This window comes from Microtus ochrogaster, linkage group LG5 (assembly GCF_000317375.1).
Source record: "Microtus ochrogaster isolate Prairie Vole_2 linkage group LG5, MicOch1.0, whole genome shotgun sequence".
In the NCBI taxonomy this organism is placed as follows: domain Eukaryota; kingdom Metazoa; phylum Chordata; class Mammalia; order Rodentia; family Cricetidae; genus Microtus; species Microtus ochrogaster.
Genome location: NC_022031.1, coordinates 29907369 through 29924262, shown reverse-complemented (window position 1 = coordinate 29924262; position 16894 = coordinate 29907369).

Here is a 16894-nt window from a genome sequence, read left to right as displayed (position 1 = left end):
GGAAGGTCCAAGGCCCTCTCTACTACATCTAGGTTGAGCAAGGTATCACCCAAAGAGAATAGGTTTCAAAAAAATCTACTAAAAGCAGTAGGGATGAATACAAGATGTCATTTAAAAAAAAAAAAACAAAAAAACCACTGAGTAGTACTCTAATGTATAAATGTGCCACATTTTCCTTATCCATCCTTCAGTTGCAGGGCATCTAGGTTGTTTCCAGGTTCTGGCTATTACAAATAATGCTGCTGTGAACATAGCTGAACAAATATTTGAGAGTTTACATCTTGATGCACAATCATGATGGAGAAGGGGAGGGAGAGGGAGAGAAATTGAGAGCAGTGGCTAACTGGGAACGAGCTGGGATTTTGAAACCTTAGAGCCTGTCCTCAGTGACACTGCCACCTTCTCTAACAAAGCCACAAAACCTCAAATCCTTTCTAAGCAGTTCTGTCAACTTGGGATCAAGTATTCAAATATAAGAACCTTTGGGGCCTGTCTCATTCAAACTACCACAGGCTTACACATGGCTTAAAGTTTCAGAGATTTCAGTTGATGACCGCTTGGTACTGAGGGGCTCATCTTTAACAGCACAGTAAATGTTAGAAGATCATAGTAGAAGAGGTTGTTATTTACTTATGGTGGCTAGGAAGCAAAAGATAGGAAGAGGAAGAGGAAGAGGCTTGGGTCCCGGTACCCTCTATGAGGGCATCTCCATAGTAACCCAACTCCTTCCCACAGATAATAGTGCCAAAGACTGACAACCAAGCCTCTATTAACTGGCCTTTGAGGGGGGACACTTATCTAAACCACAACAAACACATAGAAGAAAAATTAAACGGGAAGGGAATGAGTTAGAGACTAAAAGCTGTCAGAACTGGGGACATAATACCGCGGCTCCTGGCTTACTAAGGTTAGTTCTAGGAGTGGCCCAGTCATTTCTACATAGTAGATATGAAGTCATCATGGATGCTGATAATGTTTGGAAAAGGAAATTTTATGGTATTCATATTTCTTGACAAGGGAACTCATGTGAATAGACGTAAATGTGTGTTTATTAATATAAATGTGCACGTTGACTTGAATGTTAATTTTAACAGATACCACAATTTGATAATAAGAATATCTATGACTTTTTCCATAGCCAATTATAAAAATAATAGTAGATGTTTAGAGATATTTATCTGTATGTGTCACTATGGATTGAATCCAGGGTCTTGTATGTCCTAGGCAAGCGCTTTGCTGTTGAACCACATCTCCAGCCTTTGCTTCTATGTCACAGGATCTTGCTCTGTAGCTCAGGCTGGCCTTGAGTTTGCAATCTTTCTTCTCCAGCCCGCCAAGTATTGGGATCATGCCCAGCTGTATGCTATCCATCTTCGCTATCTCGGGTGGAAGTGGAAATAGTGTATTGAAAATGAAAGTGTGTGGCTGGTTAATATATCCTTGCTGGAATCCATGTTTCTATGTAGTCTCATCAAGAGTAGAAATCGAAAAGTTTAGTTTTGTGTTTGTGGTTCTAAAGGGCTTGAAGGATGGTGGAGCATGGCTAAAGGGTTCAATGGTTCAGATATTTGTGAAGGCACCTTCTGCAAATGAATTCCAATGTAGAAGGAAATTTTCAGTGGGGCTAGGGAGATGGCTCAGTGGATAAAAGAGGCACTGGCCACTCTTCCAGAGGACCGCAGTTCAATGACCCAAATGGCTCAGATCAACCCTCTGTAACGCCAATTCCAGGAGATCTGATGCCCTCTTCTGGCTTTCTCAGGTACTGCAAACACATGGTATCCATGCCGGCGAGACACCCATAAAATAAATAAAATAGGAATAAATAAATGAATCTTCAAGGAAGAAGTTGAATTGTTTCTAGAGTATTGAGCTCCACAATGTCTGTTTCTCCAAGGCAGCAATAGAAAGGAGGTCAGAGGTCAGAGGTAGCTTACCTCCTGACTAAGGTTGATGCCAGGAGCAGCCCAACAGTTCCTGCTTGTTAGAACAGCAGCAACCACGGCTGCAGAAAATGCTTAGAGAAGCCCCTTCTACTGTACTCAGATTTGGTGACCGAAAACTCTAAGCTCACCCGACTGCGTTGAACCATAGGATTTTAGAACCCTCTGCTATTAAAGCTGATGAAACCTCAGAAGCTTCCAGTTCAACCTTTCCATTTTTCATCTATGGCAGGGACACTTAAAGCTGTGTCTAAAGGGACAATTGGATCAGACTTACATACTTCCTAACTTACCCTGACAGTCATAACAGACAATTATGACTTGTGAGCAGAAAGACATAGAGATAATTTCAAACAGAATATTAACCTCTTGATACATGATTTTAAATATCAGCCATAAAAAACCAAAGTTTAGAGACCCAGATTATGTTTTATATCGCCCTGAATATTTTAAATGCCTTAGAATTGAATTCTAAATGCCAAATTTATGGGTATCACAGGATGACAAATCTGTCTTAAACATACAAGGACTGTTCTATTTATAACCTACAGATACCATGAAAAACCCAATTTACTAACTGCAAAAGTGTGACAGATGGGATGAAAGACAGTGATTTGCTTGATTTATAAACTTCAAAATATTAAAATAAGGCATCCCCAAGCAAGGCCTGCCTCTGAGCATTCGATGAGCGTTTATCTGACGCTGGGTGCTTCCTCGACATAGGCGGCCTCCAGTTATTAGACTGCTTTTGAAAGCACCCAGAAAACTGTCTATAGCTCTGGTTGAGCAGTTCACCAGGTGGGGAGATCTGCCAAGATGAAAATCTAAACTCGTTGTACTTTTCCTAGGAAAAGATGTGGAGAGAAACTTCTGGAGATGGTGTATACGAGGCAAAGCAAGGCTTTCAGGGACTAGATGCTTCCAGACTTCTTGGCCCACCTTGCAGTTTGGGTGGGGGCACAGAGTACAATAGAACTGTATGTGGCAGGGTTCCATGGAGGAGACACCTGTGAGAGGAAATGGAGAGGGAGTCTGGTAGGGCTGGGAGAGTCGTCAGAGGGTGAGGTAAGTTTGACAGTGAGTGAAAGAGGGAGATCATTTTCATGGCGGTCTCCCGATTACTAACCAACCCTAGTTTAAGGAAGGGTTGACAGGGTCCTTGAGGAGTGCTTGACCCTACTGGGCTGTGCAAGGCTCCCATGTCTCCCAAGAACATGGACCTGTCTGCCTGAGTGTCCCTGCTATCCTCAGACCTGGGAAGGCAGCTGACTGTGGAGGTGGAGTCTTGGGATGAAGGCATCCATATGGCAGCTCACAATGTCTATAACTCCAGTTCCAGGGTATCCAGCACTTTCACAAAGACACACATGCAAGCAAGACACCAATGCAATAAATAATTCTGAAAATTAAAAAATTGAGAGAGAAAGGAAACTTTGATCGCCTCCCCCTCCTAACTGAGGATGCGCTATGACCTGCTGCCTCATGCCAACATGATAGATGGCATCCTTTGTTAATCTGTGAGCCAAAGCAAAGCCTTTGTCCATTAGGCTACTTCTTGTCAGGTATGTCATAGCTATGAGAAAGTAATTAATATACGAATTGGTATCAGGAGTGGGGTTGTTGTGACAAACTGGTTTGAGGGAGAATGTGGAAGAGGTTTAGACTCCAGATTAACGCAGCTAGAACATTACAGGCAGAGTTTAAAGCCCGTCCTCATGGCAGTTTGCAAGATGAGATTGTGGAGAGAAGCACTAAGAGTGGATGCCTAGCTCATGAAGCTCAGTGACTTTATAGAGAACTTGATTCGAGGCCATTTCAATTACATTTTGACAAAGAGTTTGTCTGAATGTTGCCCATGTCCAGAGGACTTCAATGGGGCTGAATTTGAAAGCAATGAACTAGTTTGTTTGATGGAGGGAATCTCAAGAGAGGATGCTGTTCATGCTATGTCGTAATTACAGCTCGATGCTTGCACCCAAAGTCTACATATTTTACATTTAGCACTGCGATGGTTGGTGTTGATTGTCAACGTGACATGATCTCTAATCACCCAGGAGACAATCTTCTGAGCATGTCTGTGAGGGAGTGTCTAGACTGGATCGGTTGAGGTGGGAAGATCCACTGTAAGATCCCATCATTGCTTGGGGTTGGGTCTGGTCTGAATAAAGAAGAGATAGAAGACCAAGGATCAGCATTTGTGCTTTCTGCTTGCTTACTGAAGATGCAATCCAGCCAGCTGCCACAGTCCAGCTGCTACAGTCCAGCTGCCACAGTCAGCTGCCACAGTCCTGCTGCCGTGCCTGTCCCACTGTGATAGATAGTACTGCTTATTAAACTGGAAACGTCAGCCTTTCATAAGTTACTCAGACATCTAGTCACAGTATTGATAAGAGTGACTAATAGAAGCATAATTCAACACATGTGTATAAGGTATCAGGATCAAATTAGAGCAAATCCCCACAGTAAAGCTTTTTTCTTTAAAAAATTCTCAAATATTCTAAAGTAGTACATATTTATGAGAATATGTTGTAATATTGTAATTTATGTTTATATCAATAAAATAGGATCATTAGCATTTATGTCTTGAAATGATTTAGTTCTGCGAAGAATCTGATATTCATAGTGTGATGAACCATGGCTTTTGCCTCCTCTGTGTTTACTAAAGGACTTTAGGAGACAGTGTGTGCATTCACATATCTGTAGCTGGAGGGAAGCGTGTTTTCAGTATTCGAAAGCTTATAACCCTTGTGAGACATTGCCTTTCACCCTAGCTTCCACACTTCGTACTCAGAAAACTTTTACATGGTGTCCTACAGCTTGTAATAGCATTATATAAGATCGTGTATGTTTATAAATGTCTACTTTTAGACATATCTGGCAGTCATAACTAAGCAATTTGGCACTTAAATCTCAACTATAGTGCATTTAAAAGACGTAAGATAGCATAATTAAAGATGATGTACACATTTATGATTTTTATGTAAAGATCTGCAGAATTTTTCTGTAATATTTCTGTGTATCTTGAGAGCAAAACTCTTTTCTAAGATTCGATCAAAAGGCAAATTTTTGTTGTTCATTGTACAGTATCAGAGACTCAAGGCAGTGACATCTTTTGAGAGAAGATCCATTGGGAAGGCCTCCTGTGATGAAGACCCAACACAAGACACGTGGGCACTTTGATTAGGGCCCCATCTCCTGCTATTGTCCCACATCCCTGACATTTACTAGAGAGCAGTGGTTCTCAACCAGTGGCCACGTAAAGCATTAATAAAGATTAATAAAACTCAGAGAGAGAAATTGGAGTGCAGTCTGAGGACATGAAAAGCAAAGCAGCCAGCCGCTGGCTCTTACCTTGACCTCAGTCTGAAAATGGCGATCTTGCCTCCAGGTTTCAGAATGAGACTGTGACTGAGAGCTGTCTCCTCCCATTTTATAATCCTCTCTAGGGTTGGGATTAAAGGCATGCACCACCCGGTTTCTATGGCAACTAGTGTGACTACTGGGATTAAGGGTGTGTGTACCACTGCCTGGTCTGTAAGGCTGGCCAGTGGGGCTTTTTGACTCTCTGATATTCAAGCAGGCTTTATTTATTAAGATACAAATGAAATGCCACTACAGTAGTGACCGCTCTGAGGGCTGAACAACCTCTTCACAGGGGGCTCCTAAAATCAGCAGAAAACACAGATATTTACATTATGATTCATAATCATAGCTGAATTATAGTTTTGAAGTAGCAACAAAAATAATTTTGTGGTTGGGGGGGTGGGTCACCACAACACGAGGAACTGTATTGAAGGAGCACAGTACTATGAAAGTTGAGAACCACTGTATAAAGCCTTAGTATAGATGGTGATGTAGAGGGATCCTCAGACTTACTTCTTGGGGTGCTGGTGGGGAAGGTTCTCACCCAGCCAATCCCTACACAATTGTTAGGACATAAAATTTACTCAGTTTTCCTTCCTCCCAGTGATCTGTGACATCCACTGAGCTCTTCTAGAATCTCAATGAGTTATTTGCTATAGATTGACTGTCCATCTTCAAATTTAGGCTGTTTTCACCATGAGAAGGAACTGTTGCCTTTGTGATGGCCGATATTGTCCACCGGTCCATTATTGTGACCCACGGAAATGTGAATTGTTTGTTTATAATGTGTTCAGGTTTCTTTTAAACTAAGATGTGTTTATTTTGATTTTATGTGTATCAGTCTTTTGCCTGCATGTATATCTGTGCACCATATGCATGCAGTGTCCATGAAGGCCTAAAGAGGGGGTCGGATCTCCTGCAACTGTAGTTACTTACAGATGTGAGGTGCCGTATGGGAACTGAGGTTGGGTTCTCTGCCAAAGAACCTGGTGCTCTTAGCCACTGAGCCATTTCTTCGGCCCTTAGAGCCTTCTTAAATTTTTTAAACAAGGACATTAAGCAAAAATGTTTCCTTAATTTTACTAATCTAGAAGTGCATCACTGCCTGCTGGAAATCTAAACCTCATGGCCTCTTTTGGACCAAATAGCAGAGCCACCCTAAGCACCCCCTCTTTGGTTACAGTGTTCAAATTGTCACGCAGGTTTGTTCTGGCTGCCGTTTACCCAGAATACCATGTTGTCATTTGGCTTTTATCTGTGGCTCAAGGATATTTGGGCATTTTCCTCTATTTTCCACAAATGCAGCATAGTGCTATCACTAAGCTTATAGACTAAGCTTTTGTTTGGGAAAATGATCTGACTTTTCAATTGCGTGAGATTCGGTGCCACTAATATACTTTAAAATAACATTTTAAAATTGCCTTTTCTCCCTACTTAGACATTAAGTTGCTTTTCCAACATACAATTTTTTATGGATGAGATTTCCATTTAACATCACAATTTAGATTAAATTACTTTCTTAAAGTCCCATTGCCCCCATAGCCCTACTTAGTTTTCTAATTCCCACACGCTGCACGGCTGCTGGAGAAACTTCATCGACGGAATGTGACTGAAGAGGCAGCCTTCCTTCACAACACAGCGCAATCTGCCAAAGGAGTAAATATTACCCATTTCTATTATTAGAGCTGAAATGAAAATTTCTGGTGCTGCCTTTTCAGGATGGGACATAACTAGACAGCAAGCCTGGCAAAGTCAGAAATAGTGGAAGTGAGGTCGGATGTTGTGGGTGCGAGCGATTTCCATCAGCAACAGCAGAGCTGGTGCCGTCTGCTCAGCCTGGCTCCTGCCTGGCTCCCAGAGAGCCCCAGGCCATCTCATTCTCTGTTTGAATTATAGGGTGCCCTGCGAGTTTGCAGGCAGTGGGGTAAGAAAGTATGGAGCGAGGGTTTCAGTTCTATATTGGTTTTCTGGCTGAAGGAGAAAGGGAAATTCTTGATTGATGTTTCAATTCTCCTCAGCCTCCTGCAGACACACCTTTCCAGATCTGAAAGCTCGCCGAATGGCTCTTCGTGTTGTCAAGAGAGGCTTCTGCCTTCTTCTTTCTTGGCTTAAATTAGAATTGTAAAAACAACAGCAAAATACTATATGTATATATATGTATACATATATACATGCATACATATGACTCTCATTCTTGCAAAAGTGCTATTGGAATTAATATTGTGTATAATTCCTGGAAGAAGTAAGAGAAGAAAGTGAGAGAGTGTGTGTGTGTGTGTTTGTGTGTGTGTGTGTGTGTGAGAGAGAGAGAGAGAGAGAGAGAGATGTTTGTAACATGTTTGTGTGTGCATGTGCGAGTGTGTGTATGTGGTGTGGTATGTGTGCGGAGTGTTTGTGTCATATATACATGGATGTGAATGTACGTGTGTTTGCGTGAGTGTCTGTGTTGTGTGCGTTGTGTGTACACTTACAAAAGTAGTTGGTGAGAAAACAGGCTAACTAGAGAAACCTCAACTAAGATTTTTAAAAAATGTGTGTGGCTTTTGTTTGTTTTGGCAGAAAATGTCCTCTTAGCTCTAAAGCTAAACGTCAGATTAATTTTGAATATCTACGTGTCCAAGGACACACTCTCCATCTTCAACAGTGCTGCTAATGTGGTTACCAAGTTAATACCGTAATGGAGGACATGTGTGGAATTAAACTCAGTTTTCCTCATTCAACTTGCACATAATCCCTGACTCTTCCCATTGCATAAGCAGCTTTCCACTCTCCTCTATCCATATCAGTCCACAACATGCTGAGGCTTCCAGAAAAAGCTAACGGGGCAGCACCGCATGCTCTGTGTGTTTTCGTGAATACTGGGTAAACTGATGGCTTCACTGAAGTGGGCTGTCTTGCACCCAGTAGAAAGCATCTCTCTGAGTCACGGTCTTTTGATTTAAAGGGATGCTAACCTCTTGCCTTTATTGCAGATTACATGTGGGTTGTGGAAGGGACTGGAGGGAGATCAGGAGTGACGTCGTTAATGTCAGCTCTGCTATCAGTGAGACTCTGACGACGAGGGAATGCTAGGCCTCTCTGGAATCCATTCCCTCAGGTGTAAAATTGTAAGGGGTTCATTTCTTCATTGTTGCGGTTTATGCGTGTTGGAGAGCCTATGAGAGCTAGACAAGAAATACTAGCGGAATGGTTTGGTATGTTTGCTACTGGCCAGTGGATCTAAGCAAACTGTTTTGAGATCACATCTCTTAGGCAGATGGGAAATGATCCTAGTGAGAAGAGGAATGGCTGAAGGCAGGCTTTTCCTGTTTGTTAAGACACCTACAGTATACCAGCCGTGAGAAGACGGCATCAGCTGACAAGGCAGTAGCTTTTAAGTGACCTCTTTCTCTTTGTTAACTGATTGTGATTCACACACAGGCCTGACCTTTGGAGCAGCTGTCGGTAAAGAGATCTGACAATATCTTCCCAGATCTTGTGCTTAAAGGTACATACCCTTACGCTGTTCCAGAGCCCAGGGTAAACCAGCTCTGAGCACTTTATGTCTGACTGTAAGATCTCACTTCTAAAAGGATGTGCTGACATCTGGGGATGCTCACATTGCTTCTTTGTCAATAATACTGTACTCCAAGCCTTCACGAGCCAAAGACATTTCAGAATGTTTATTTATGGGTTAGGCATAAAGGCAGCCTAAAGTTACAGTCATGAATATAATTGTTGTACAACAGGTTACTGAGATTTCCTGAGCACTGACTTTGGGCTGGGTACCATACATTATATAGGCTCTATCTTCTATAGACGTTCTTCACTTGGCATCTTGTAAACAATTTTATAAAGAAGGCAAATATGGCATTAATTTTGCAGATAATGTAACTGAGTCCCAAAGCAATGAAATGACTTCTTCAACCCCAGCATAACTTGGCATCATTAAAAGGAGAACTCAAATAGTTTGTTTTACCATAAAGCTTTGTTTCCACTGGTCCTGCATAGTTGTATTCCACAGAGACATATTTATTTATTTACTTACTTATTTTGGTTTTTCGAGAAAAGGATTCTCTGTGTAACAGCCCTAGCTGTCATGGAATTAGCTTTTTAGACTAAGCTGTCTGTGAACTCACAGAGATCTGCCTGCTTCTGTGTACCAAGTGTTGGGATTAAAGGTGTGTGCCACCAGACCCAGCTAACAGAGTCCTTTTTAATTTGCCAAGGTAGCAACTCTCACCTTCGTTCATAAACAATCTTTGTCTTTGTCAGCTCAATGATGCACTCTTCAGCTGAGCACGCTTGGATAGGAAACTGCTCCTGCCCCTTTGCTGCCCTCCAGTGTAGAGTCAGCAGACACTGGCAGGGAATTTGCAAGCCCTGATTTATGCAGGTAACTTGTTATTTCATAAATTTAATGAGATCTTTCAAAGTGCAACTCACCCTCTTTCTTCCCATTGAAAATAAAAGTGCCTCTCAGCCCACACAGGAGCAGACTATTTCCCCAACAGGACCTTGAAGGTGGAGGTGCTTGAGGAAATGAACGGAGATTGAAAGTGTTTTTGTAGACCACTTACCCCTCTGGGAGACATCTGAGCACCATACGAAGAAGCATCACTTCAACGAATTAACCCAACAAGTTGGATTTTAAATATCTTAAGTCGCTGGAACAAATGCCATACCATTTTGTGCTATTCCATTCTTTTAGATACCCGAAGGAATGGTAGTTTCCTGTGTTCTGACCCGTGCTGCTAGGACACTGGGTGGCTTCTGTGGTGCCAAGCACCTGAATGTACCCAGAAAGATCATCCCCACCAGGTAACGCATTTGTACCTGCAGGATGCTCCTGCAAAGGTATCTGTGTCCTTGCAGATAAGGAAGCTCCCATTTAGATAAACCGAAAGAAAAACAAGCCTGACAATGGATGGGATGGAGCCTTTAAAATAATAAACCATCTTATTTTCAAATAGTATTCTAAAGTCGCCACGGGAACAGCCGTCATTCTGTCAAAGCGAGGAGCCATCTTAAATGACAAGAGTGTGTTTTAGAGTCTCTGTTGTGTCAAGGCTTTGGGAGGCACATAGAGTGTTAAACAGATTTTTTTTTTTTTTCTGTAAGGATGTGGAGTAGCACTGTCTGTCTAGTTTACTGGAATTTCTTCTCCAGCCCTTTGATAAAGCTTTGGCAAAGGTAAGGTGGTTAGAGGCACTCCTCAACTTCTTTTTGGTATCCCCCCCACCCCCGGTAGGTATATCCGTATAGAACTTCTGGTGCGGATGTCCTGGTGCATTGCCAGCCATCCTGACTGCTGGCCCCAGGACGCTGGGTAAGTACCACCCCTGCCATCTCTGCTCTTATATGTTCTAGAACATTCCTTTCATCTAGGCCTTCATTCTCCCAAGGTGACCGAGGTTAATGTGGTAAACCAACTACTGGGATTGGGTGGACAAAGCAATGGCTTTTACACAGAGTCCTCTGAAAGGGATGGGCTTTACTGGAAGGGTCTTCAAGGGAACATGCTCACACAAGCTGACGAGACCAGGGCAGGGATAGTTTTGTCAGGTGGGATTTTAAGGTTGTGAGCCTTCTAGTTCCAACCTTTCTCTCAGTAAGGATTTCTACTGTTCATGGCAGAACCTCACCAGCTTTCTCGGGACTTTTGACATGAGTACTTTGACCCAAGAACGTTTCCCCCGTTCCTCGACAAGCCCCCTTTTCCTTTGTCAGAGGGGCCAACTGTTCTCCAAACAGCTCAGAGAACCTCTTTGGCAGTTGGGAAGGAATTATCAAGTCTGTAGAAAATGGACATTTCTTAAAGACCCCAAATCCCATGCCTCAGCTCCTTCAGCTCAGTTTAGGGCTTCTGGCACCCGGAGATCTGCGCACAGAGGGCCCGAGACACTTGGATTCCAGGCTGGGTTCCTGAATAAGATGTGTTCAATTTGACCAGTCAGGCTGCTGTGTAAGGCTTCACTGTTCTGTGTTAAGAGGACACCATGCTAATCCCAGTCATCTGCTTACCCTGAAAGAGTAGAAAGGGAGGGCTGCCACAGCAAGGCAAGGCTGCCCTGGGGACTTGGGGCCGGCCAGCAGTGTGACTCTAGGCTGGCCAAGCTATCTGTGTTAACGTATTCAATGTCCCTCCCCGTTCCTTAGATAAAGATGACAGGGTGACATCTGCTCCAAAGCTGCCTCGCTCAGTGGCGATTCTGATGACTTAATGCCTTTTCAGACGTGGGCCACTGCTGGTCCCTCTTCTTTGGTTTTGACTTTAAAGGAACTGAATGGAATCTCTAAGCCTTCCTTTATGCCTGATTTTTTTTTTATTCTGAGGAAATAATTCAGGACACGTCAAGGACAAGTGCTGTCATCTTAGAAAGAAACAAAAAAAAATGCGATTATATTATAAAGCAACCCCCCAAATCTTTTAATTTCTTTGATGGTTTGGAAGTAGCTGTGTGGAACCATGGTGCCTGAGATGAGGGACAGTTTATAAATGAGGGCAAAAGATGGAGTGCTGGGACAACGTGGCTTCTTGTTGGGATTGCCAGGGACTCCAGAAAGTGAAAGGGGACAGGAAAAGTTTACCAGACTTTGGTAGCCGCCCCTCTGCAAGCATCCGGGTGAAATCACAGCCAATTACTATGTACAGCCTGTGCCTGCACTTCCTTACCACATCCCCTCCCCCAGCCTCCAAATTCTGCTGGGCTTTAAACCCTTCACCCAGAACAAAGATTTCTAGGGTAATGACCTGATTTAGCTGTAAAGAAGTAAATCTGGCAGCTGGGACAAGAAGACATACTAATCCCCCAAATTCACACCAGCCTTTGTTTCCCTCTTTTATAAAAAAATTAATGCAGTAAGACCAAACACACACACACACACACACACACACACACACACACACACACACACGAGGGCTCTGTATTTCAGCTCAGATTACATTGCTTGAGAGAAAAGGGCAAGGGAAAAGGGCTGGAGGTGCTAGAGAGAGTTGAAAGAAAGACTTTTCATCCTGAGACGGAACAACTGGAGGGAGGGAGAGAGAGAGAAACAGAGCTGAGCTGGCCCGCCCCGTGGTCTGCCTTGCTGCAGGACGGAGCGGGAAGGAGAAGGGTAGACAGAGCACAGACTGAACAGAAGGGGCACCGGGGGCATCAGGAGAGGGCTTCTGATCTCCCAGGCATAACTCATGCCCACAATTCACAACGTGGTTTCAGATACCAAGTGGATAATTATTCCGCTTTGCAGTTTCAGGTTTGATCCCCTGACCTCAAGTGAGGATACACCCACTGTGTAGTGCAGCAAAGGAAGGGTGGGATCCAAGTCCTCTGAAGCAGGCTGACATCTGGACATGTGACCTCATCAATTAGGTGTCTTTGTGCTTCATTATGAATGGAGCACTTTGTGCTCACTTTCCCCTTCTGCCTTTGTTCAGTGTGAAACTACATTATAAAATATAATCATCAGAGTGTGGTTCTAACAGTCCGAACTGCTGTTCTTTAAGAGAAAAATAATACGAGAGAAAAAACAAAAAAAACCCTTAACTTCGAAAGTGAGGTAAGCATCGCCCAGTGTAAAGAATATTGATTTAATGGTCACACATAATCTTGTAAAATTAGTCCTGAAACAGACACTAATTTTAAATAGCGCTACCACTAACATATATCTCTGCTCAGCTATGTGGCCAACAGACTTGAGTCCCGGAAAGGGAACTGAGAGGCCCATGTGTCCTTGCCTGTCTGAAGTTGCTGCGTGGCTTAGTGACAGTTTGAGTACTCTCGGCTATAGGATAGGATTCCTAAGCAAATTCTCTCAGCTCCCAAAGAACCAAGTGATAAACATCGCCTGTCTGTGTTTTTTTGTTACTTCCTTTGGGTCTCGTCAGCCGAGCGTCAGCTCTACCATGAGCAAATGTGTTGAGCATTGCCGGAGAGCTGTGCTAATGGACAAAGGCCTACTTTGAAGGTCATAAAGTATTCCTCTCACATGGGTGATGAACAGCAGTTTGGAATTTCCTTGGCTCTGTCTCGCTGTGTGCTGTAATGGCTCAGTGTTCTTCAGAGACTGCCTATCTTGGCTCCTTGGACTAAATGAAAGGCAAAGAATGGAATTTGCGTCTAGGTCAGGGTCTTGCAATGCGCTGGGAAACTTTTCTCTGGTGAGGTTTACAAATGATCGTTAACATTAGAACCCAGCTATTAGTTCTAACTGGTATTCAAAGTAAGCTAGGATTGAACCCAGTGAAACCAGCAGTTTTATTTTTTTATTTTTCCAATTTTTGTTTTTTTGTTTTTTGTTGTTGTGGTAGTAATGGGTCTGAACTAGCGTGTCAATATTGGGAAGCAAGCATTTTCCTACTGAGCTATAGTCCAAAGCCCAGCCCAAGCAGGCTTCTTTTTCCTTCCTTCCTTCCTTCCTTCCTTCCTTCCTTCCTTCCTTCCTTCCTCCCTCCCTCCCTCCCTCCCTCCCTCCCTTCCTTCCTTCCTTCTTCCTCTCTCTCTTTCTAAAAAACTCTGATCGTTTTATCAAGGACTTGCATGACAGAAACAGGAAGCCACACTCACAGGGCTCTTGAGTGTCCACGAAACGCAGGAAGAGGCAGCAATGCGAGTGCACGCTATTGGGCTTTGTCAAATCGTACTGCTAGACTGAGGAAGCAGAAAACAGAAAACTGAAGTCAGGTGACGACAAGTCACGCTCCCGCCATTACGCAGAAAACAGGGCATGTAAACATCAGGTAGGAGCTAATGGCTGGGACCCATTTCCAGCAGAAAGCGTGATTTGGGTTTGTATCGAACTTGTTCTGAGGTTTCCGAGCACAGCGTCCTTGTCTGCCTAGCCTCCTCCTTCTGGTGCAGACGCAGTCAGCAGGCAGCCTGCACTTTAAGGCCTTGTGTGTTTTCTCACCTCGGCCCTTGGCAGAAGTGAGGGTGGTTTGAAGGTATGAGAATCCACATACTGAAGACTGACAGTAGGCCAAGGATACGGAATCCACAGTTGTGAGACATTTGGCTTATTTAATGTAGGGCAAACAGGATGCATATCGAATGCTCCTGGGGTTCCTACTATATTAAAGCTGAGCATGAGAACGTGTTATTCTTATAATGCTAACACAGGGATCGTGAGAATGTTAAATGTTTGGCAAATGTTTGGGTTCCTAAAGAATCAAATGTAATCTTGTGGAATTTCCTGTTTTCCAACGACACTGGATAAATTTATTGACCTTTCCAAATGTTACTACACACCCACACCCACACCCACACACATTTATTTAAGACATAGTACCAAAGTAAATGTCAGTGTGGCGCTGTGTAGTCACACAGTCTAAGGTAGTTGGGACTAAATCCGTAGGTAGACAAAGATAAGATTTTGAAAGCAAAACTAGATGGCTTTAGCCATCTTCATTGCTCCCTGACTGTGTCTGCTTCCATCTTTACACAATTATATATCTTATAAAAATTGAAGGCCTGCACAAGAAGTAAGAGAGACATTAGTCTTGTGTATTGTAGTCCAGGCAGGAGCTTGTGTTTGGAATCTAAGAAGTAGAAAAAAGTGAGTTTTTCTTAGCTGGTTAAGTGATTCCCAACTTGGATTACCTTTGAAAGAGAACTTTTGCTTTAGAACCTCGTTTGAAAACAAGGATTGCAAGCAATACAGAAAGAAATCAAAACGCCCAAATCCAGACCGCATGTTTTAAAGACACCGTTTCCTGTGATATGCTATTAGAGCAACTCCTCACTGCCAGGAAAGCATCCATCAAACAGGTCTGTAAGTAGGATGTATAACCGTGGCACCGCAGTATGTGTTGCAAGTGCCAGTGATTATTCATGGTCACAGCCTCCAGGAGTTCCTAGGTACTCTGGTGCTAACCTCACAAATACAGTCTGTCAGGTAAAGACAAACTGTGCTGGCGACATTGGTGGAGGGATACGGGGTGTGCATTCACACAAAAGGGGCCTCTTCGGTGCCGCTGCAGAGAGAAAGCACTTTCTCTTGGCTTCCTCGTGAACTTGACAAAATTACCAAAAGAACGTCAAATCTCAACTCAGTCAAAGCCAAGGAAATCAAAGATCAGAGACGCCCCACACCGGGCTGCTGGCTTTGGCCACAACCCCAGTGCAGACTGTCATCGGCCTGTGAATAAAAGCCTCTGTTTTGTTCTGAACCAAAAACATCTTGGAATTGTGTGTTGGGTGAAAAACGTAAGCCATGTCCATCCATCTTCTCTTGAGCCAGTCGAAACTTTGCTAATGAATGTTCTCGAGGCGGTGAGCGATCTTTTTTCTGATCTGCTGCTAAGTGTATCTCCAAAGCTGAGGTTGTGAATATCCCTAGGAAAAGGAGCACAGAGCAGCGGAGCTGTTTGATTGGCTGCGTGTTCTCCTCAGGAACCGTTCTTTATGAGTAGTCAACAAACATTAACTAATTAGGGATGTGGCCATGGAGGCGCAGCCAGAGGCTAAGTGGCATTTTCAAGGTTTTAAATGCATTAGAAGGGAATCTGAAATTGAAATTCAAAGAGCTTAGCTTCTTCCTGATGACTGCCAGCACACCACTCTATTTCCTTAATCACATAAAGCCAGTGGTTCTTGACTGACCCCTAACCTATGGCTCCACCAGGCAAAATTTGGAAACCCCCAGGCAGTGACCTGCTTTTCAATGGGAGAACTTATTTACTTCCAGCTGGAACGCATCAAGAAAAGCCATTTCTCTGATAGCCTCTTTCTTGCCAAAAGACTGGAAAATAACTTATTAGAGAGCCGAACATCTCGGGAGCCACAACAGCTGCACTGAATAGAGATCGCACAGAATGACCGGACACTGTGAAACTGGATTGACGGAAACTGATGTGGTCTTAATTCCAGGCCCCACTTTGATCTTTCTAACAGAGGTCATCAGAGGGGAACTTGAATGTCTACATGACTGGGCTGACTTAGCTTGTCTGCTCATGGGTAAACTGCCTTTGTAGTCTTTGTGTATGTGGTACTTGAGGTCACAGTTAAATTAATAATAGGGGCTTGTGGTTGAATGTTATTTTTAGAATCTCTTTATAGTTCACATTGCAAGATTCTTAATTAAACCATGCAACCTATTGGGGAGATAAATCCAGTTAAAAATATATGTGTACACGTATGAAACGATGCTATTCTATAAAAATTAAAGAGTGCCAGGTTCAAATAATCCAGTGTTTGCAATATGTATTCCCATCACACTGCTGAATAGTTTGTAATGCAATGAATTGAGTAACTTAGAAATAGCAACATTTGCCAAATACATGAATTTAGTAATTATTGTTTGTGCATAGTGATGGTTATCCTTTAGCAGGCTGACAATAGCTTCAATGGAAAATTTCCTTTGTACCAGAGGGTTACAAAACTTGCAGCGTTTTGTTTCTGCTCCTTTATAAATTCAGTGTTGGGACTGGAGGGTGACAAAGTGGGAAAGAGTCTTCATCAGTAAGTACAAATGCACTGAGGAAGGTTGGGATGCATGCTGTTTAATGCTCACTTGCCTGATAGATCTATCTATCTATCTATCTATCTGTCTATCTGTCTATCTGTCTATCTGTCTATCTGTCTATCTGTCTATCTGTCTATCTGTCT